The sequence below is a fragment of the Enhydra lutris genome, unplaced genomic scaffold (assembly GCF_002288905.1).
Source record: "Enhydra lutris kenyoni isolate GAN:26980312 unplaced genomic scaffold, ASM228890v2 scaffoldscaffold50, whole genome shotgun sequence".
Taxonomy (NCBI): Eukaryota; Metazoa; Chordata; class Mammalia; order Carnivora; family Mustelidae; genus Enhydra; species Enhydra lutris.
In genome coordinates, this window is record NW_019154134.1 from 5,899,120 (window position 1) to 5,905,492 (window position 6,373).

Here is a 6,373-nt window from a genome sequence, read left to right on the forward strand (position 1 = left end):
CTTGACATCTCCTCATTTTGGCATCCTCTAGCCCCCAGCAGCCACCACCGAACTCTCTGTTTTTGTGAAATTGGCAAGTGTGTATGTATATACTTAGATTCCACATAAAAATGGTACCATGTGGTATTTGTGTCACTCTGCCTGGCTTATTTCATTTAGCATAACGCCCTCCGGTTTTACCCATGTACTTGCAGATCAGTCCTCCTCCTTTGGAATGTAGTCTATAAGGCCTTAACAAGTTATTTCTGCTTTGTGAGCATTGCAAATGGGATCTTAGGAATACCAGACTACATTAACATATCTCAAAGTGTGCTTCATAGAACACTGAATGTGTGCACTTCTCCATGGAGGGGTAAAAAATATAAACGTGGCCAAATAAGTTGGGGAACGTATTTCTCTATTAGGAAGTCACAATACACCTTTACTCTATCAAAGGCTTCAAGAAGTACCAAGTAAAACACCCCTTTAATTTGGCATAATTCCACATTTCTGGCACTTATGTAAAGATTTCTCCCTTTCTTTTACTCCTTCATCCCTTCCTTTCCTTCCTTCCTTCTTTCTGTCATAGTAATTTGGGGAGATCTTAAATTGGCCCTCTAAGGACACTTATGGACATGATATTTGGTGGATCTTCTTAGAAAAGTCTGGAGGAAAAGAGGATTTTTGCCAGGGGCAGTCATCCATAGTGGGTGATCAGGATGACTCCCAGTGATTGTTTGATTTCCCAAGAGGAAACATTAAATTTTAATAAAAGGGCAGGGGATTAAGAGCACAGTCTTTAGGAGTCTCCTGACATTGAGCAAGTCTCTGGCCCTCAGTATCTGTGAGTATGAGAGGGTGTTTGACTTGGAAACGGTATTTTCCCCATTGAAAGCTGGGCTTCCTCTCAAAGTATGAGGAATGGAGAGTACTGTATTTGGCTTGAAGAGGGCCTACTAACTTAATTAAGTGACCAAACCTGTCCCACTTGCTTAGAATGTGTGTTCCTGAAATATGGCCACAATCCAGAAGGAAGCAAGCCCAAAACTTGTCTCGACAGGTATTTGGAGATTGTTTCTTCTCCTACAAAAAGTTCTCAAGCTTTTGATGTGAAGAAAGGCATTTATTCTCATTTTCTAGAGTTTACTTACCTGTATACCAAGAAATAGAAACTGTGTGCACACATATTTCCTGGTTTAGTGCTGGGGGGGAAGGAAGGTAGATAGTAACACACCAGCAATTTTAAACAAGGGGTTTAACAGATAAGAGGTAGTAGACTCAGAGAAAAGTTTACTGAGGCAATGGAGGAAAGCCTTCTGATCACATTCGGGTCAGAAGAGAAGTCCTTCTGACCACCTAGATTCAAGGCAGAAATAGGTATGGGGACAACAGAGAAGTTCCACGTATCTGGGGATACAAAGCAGTTTTGAAGAACCTGGACTCTGAGGAAGACAAATTCAGATCCAAACCTGTTGAAGGAGGTTACTGAGAGGATGTGATCACCAGTTGACTCATGAGCTGGACCCAGGCAATTAGAGGCTCCTCATCCCCCACCCTCCCCACCCCCATTCTTGGAATGTACGTTCCACCCACTGTCCACACTAAGTGTCATTTTCAAAGACATAGCCTTGAGACAGTAATGTGTTGTTGAGACCATCTGGACTGGATACATGACAGGATCCTATTCAAAACCTCTGTATAAATGTTTAAGATTCTGTCAGATGGATGCAGAGATCTGCTTGTCTTGCCACTATCCGAGACAAGGCTTGTGTGTAAGTTCCCTTGTTTATTAAACCTGCCACCTACCAATCTAGAGTGGCCTGCCTCTTTTAGAGTCACACATATTTTGATAATTCACCAAGAGATGTCGAGGCAAGATGGTGCTGTGAGAAAAGAATCTGTCTGACCTGTGTTCAAATCCTAGTGCTACTACTTGTCAGTTTGGGAGATACTTTAACCTCTCTGAAAACTTGCAAGGTTATGAAGATTAAATGGATGACAAATCTATGTACCTATTACTAGTATCTACCTTATATAAGCCTTCAGTAATAATAGCAGTTATCATTGTTAATATAGAATACTGGAGTTCTTAAGTACAAACATGAAAAAAAGAGAAAGACAAATACCATATGATTTCACTTATATGTGAAATCTAAAAAAACAAAACAAAGGAACAAACAAACAAAACACAGAATCAGACCTTCAAGTACAGGGAATTGATGGTTGCCAGTGGGGAAGGGGTGAGGGGGGAATGGGCAGTATGAGTAATGAGGAGTGAGAGATAAAGGCATCCAGTTATGGAATGCGTAAGCAACAGGGCTTAAAGGTACAGCTCAGGGAATACAGTCAGTGGTACTGTAATAGTGTCCTATGGGGACAGATGGCAGCTATACTTGTGGTGAGCATGGCATAATGTGTAGACTTAGTAAATCACTGTGTTGCTTACCTGAAACTATTGTAACAGTGTGTGTTTACTATACCTCAATAAAAAATGAATACAAACAGATGAAGTCAATAAACTTCAGAGTGTAAAAATGACTTATCCAAAGTTATAGAAAGGGAAGGACTAGAACCAAGTCCTCCAGGCTCTAAGCCAAATGCTTCTTACCTCTACATACTCTGCCATCTCCAAGAGGTAATTACATGAAGCACATACTTCATGGAGTGCAGACAGTGGAGAAGTGTGATGACAAATCCTATGGAGCCCACGGGACTTGCAGTCGGAAATTAAAGTTAAAATCTGGCTCTGCCACATACTGACTTTGTGATCTTGTGAAAGGCATTGCAAGTTCTATGAACCTCCTTTCCCTCATCTTGTAAAATGGTGATAATGACCCTTGCTTGCTTTCCAGGAATAATGTTGTCAAGTTCAAATGAGTTGAAAGTGAAGTTTAAAACTGTAAGGAACAGCAGGTGCATTAGGGATTCGTATTTATATTACATACTTAAAAGTGGCAAGGTAGCCCAATTTGCTTAATATTGGTTCATCAGTATCACAGAAATGATTTATTTGACAGGTCTGCTTGTAGGTGAGGAGAAGCAAACAGGGTAAGAATTGCTCATTCCAGCAAGGTGGACATGTGTGTGAGTGCTTCGGATGCGTGTCGCTATAACCAGAATAAACCTGAGAGCTACCGCTAACTGGAGTTCTCTGTGCAGTCATCTTCAAAGAAACCAAGTGTGATGTCTGACAGTGATTCACATCCTGCCTTGAGTCCCTTGGCAGATATCAACAAGGATGTAATTCCTGCTCAGTTCTTCCACGTCTCCCTTTGCCCTGTCTCTCATCTTCCCATCTCTCACACTCTCTACCCACCCCATGACTTTATCTTAAACCTCCACTATCCATCCTCCATGGAATGTACCTGGGTAAAAAACACAAAACCAAGCTTTAGTGATCTCCATGTTTCTTTTCTCTTATCCTTCGCCTCTATATTTTATGCTTTTAATGGACTAAATATTTGCCTTTCTGATGAAATTTCTCTCACTTTTCCATCCATCTCTCTTCTCATTTGCCAGTTCTCTGTCAAAAATGGGCCAGAAGCAGAACTGCAGCATTTTGAATCTATTTTTTGAAGGTGGGGAGGGATTGAGGTCTAGTGAAAAGCCCAGAACAAGGCAGAATTTTCTTTAATACATTGGGGAAGGAAAAAACATAACGAACACTTACAAATTAATATACCTGTAAATTTATTATAGAGATATTATATATCTCTTCGAAGAAATGACTAAATTAGCAACGTGGATACGAGGATGTGAAATTTGTGTGATGGGACCAGATATAGGGAAGTTAGTTGTGGGGAGTTGCTTATGTTTTGGTTCACACTCATGAAAGTTTTTCACTCATATTTTCTTCAGGCATTTAAGTGTCGCTCTTGTGCCCTAATTTGTGCTACTGACCAAACCTCCTATCTATTCTCCTTGTTATTATTAGTTTACTTTTTTTTTTTTTTAATTTTATTTTTTTTAAACATATAATATCTTTTTTTCCCCAAGGGGACCAGGTCTGTGAATCGCCAGGTTTACACACCTCACAGCACTCCCCATAGCACATACCCTCCCCAATGTCCATAATCCCACCCCCCCAACCCCCTCCCCCCATTAACCCTCAGTTTGTTTTGTGAGATTAAGAGTCACTTATGGTTTGTCTCCCTTAAGATCTACTCTCTTGGCAAGTTTCAAATACGCAGTGTAGTATCATTAACCAGAGTCACCCTGCTCTGTGTTACATCCCTATGACTTCTGTGCTCTCCCTAAAAACTAGCTTGAAGTATTGCTTTTGAAGGAAAATGCCTCCATTAGAAATGCTGACTCACCCCCATGGGGCCTCATTTTGAATTGCTTATCTGATTGCTTGAGAGGGTTTAGCAGAAAAAGCCACTGTCTACTGCTGAGCACCACCTTGTGGGTAATTAATGAGCTATGATGGCATAACCGGCATGTTGCAATAGTGTCTGGGTCAGAATTCTTGGATTAGAATTCTTGCTCTGCTACCTACTAGCTGTGTGACTCTGGACAAACTCCTTAATCTGTGTCTTCCCTTCCTCTGCAGAGGGAGATAATCTACCAATGCTGTGGTGCCTGGTATTATAGTAAGCACACAGAGCTCCTAATCTGACATCCTCATAGCTAGCAGTTTGGGAGCATTGGTCAAATAAGACCAGATTTCTAGATAAGGGCAATCATAATGACTAGTATCAATAGTATTATTAATAAGATAATAATGGCTCCTATTTACTGAACGCCTACCAGGGACAGATGCTATGCTGCATTCTTTGTGTGTGTGTGTGTGTGTGTGTGTGTGTGTGTGTGTGTGCTGCATTCTTTACATGAATAATTTCATTCAGTCCTCACAATACTCCTTTGTACTGAATACTTTTATTATGCCCAGTTCATATGTGAGGGACCTGAGACTCTGAGATAACTGATTTTTCCTGAGCTACACATCCAACAAAGGCAGCGTTGAAATCAAATCCAGGTTCGACATTTACCATGTCATTTTAACTGCTCTAAGCTTCTTGTGAGAGAACTGAGCAAGGAAATTATATTTTTTAGGGAGAAGACAGTGTGTGTATGTATGCAGGTGCATGGGTATTTGAGCGTGTGTGTGTGTGTGTGTGTTACACACAAGAGGAGCAGGAGGAAGGAGAATGGTGGAGCTGTGGTCATTGTCTTCAACCTGCTATATAGCTGTCATAGGGGAAGGGATACCATGTTTTTTCCAAATGATCCCAGATGTTATAATATTTTGGGTGAATAGATTTCTGCTCAATTACACAGACTAATTTTCTAATAGCCAAGATTGTTCAAATATGAAATTATCTGCCTTTGGAGATAATAAAGTCTCCATTATTAGAGGTTTTTTTTAAGCAGAGTCTGCTGATATTTGGAAAAGATAGTGTAGGGATTGTGTTTGAGAAGGACCACTGAAGTATTTTCTAATCTTACAAGTCATTGTTTGTATAATCAACTTCAAAAGTCATGGCAGAAGTGACCCTTCAGCTGGCTTTCTTTTGCGGTTCTTGCAGGTGTGAGGCTCCGCGAGCAGCAAGGGCTCCTGAGCCGTCCTGTACAAGGCGGTGCGGGAATTCCTGCCTGACAACCCCTGCAAGCCCAGCTAGGTTTTGGAGCCGGTGGATCTACAGATCAGCTCGAACAACTTCGACCCTTAGGAAGACAAATGCTTCTCGGGCACAGTCAGACTTAAGTTCACTCCCATACCCCAAGCTCCCCATATGTTTTTCGGGGACCAGCAGGACTGTGATGAGGCTGAGTCTGTGGTTATTCCCCACGTGGACATTCAGGCACTGAAGATACTCAACAAGAAGAAAAAAAGTCGAGAAGCTGGCCAAGAAGTATGATGCCTTTTTGGCCTCAGAATTTCTGATCAAGCAGATCCCACAAACGCTGGGCCCCAGGCCTCAATAAGGCTGGCAAGCTCCCTTCCTTACTGACCCACAATGAGAACATGGTGGCCAAAGCAGATGGAATGAAGTCTACCATCAAATTCCAGATGAAGAAGGTGCTGTGTTTGGCAGTGGCCATTGGCCAGTGCAGATGATAGGTGATGAGCTTGTGTGCAATATCCACTTAGCTGTCAGTTTCCTGGTGTCATTACTCAAGGAGAATTGGCAGAATGTCTAGGCTTTACACATCAAGAGCACCATGAGCAAGCCCCAGCACCTGTACTAAGGCACAGCTTAATAAACCCTAGTGCTACAAAAAAAAAAAAAAGATCCTTCTGCTGGCTTTGTGCATTAGACTGTATACTTTTGATTACTACAACTTGTAGAATAAAAACTGGTTTAAGAAAAAAGTTCATTATAAAGATAAGGAGTTACCTCAAGAAGGCCATAAGCAGGAGGAAGAGAACTGAAACTAGAGTCTGAAATAC

General features: G+C 41.4%; 1 pseudogene; it reads left to right on the forward strand.

Moving 5' to 3' along the window:
* Nucleotides 1-993: 993 nt before the first annotated feature.
* Nucleotides 994-6,171, forward strand: LOC111156899 (annotated as a pseudogene).
* The last annotated feature ends 202 nt before the right edge of the window (nt 6,172-6,373 follow it).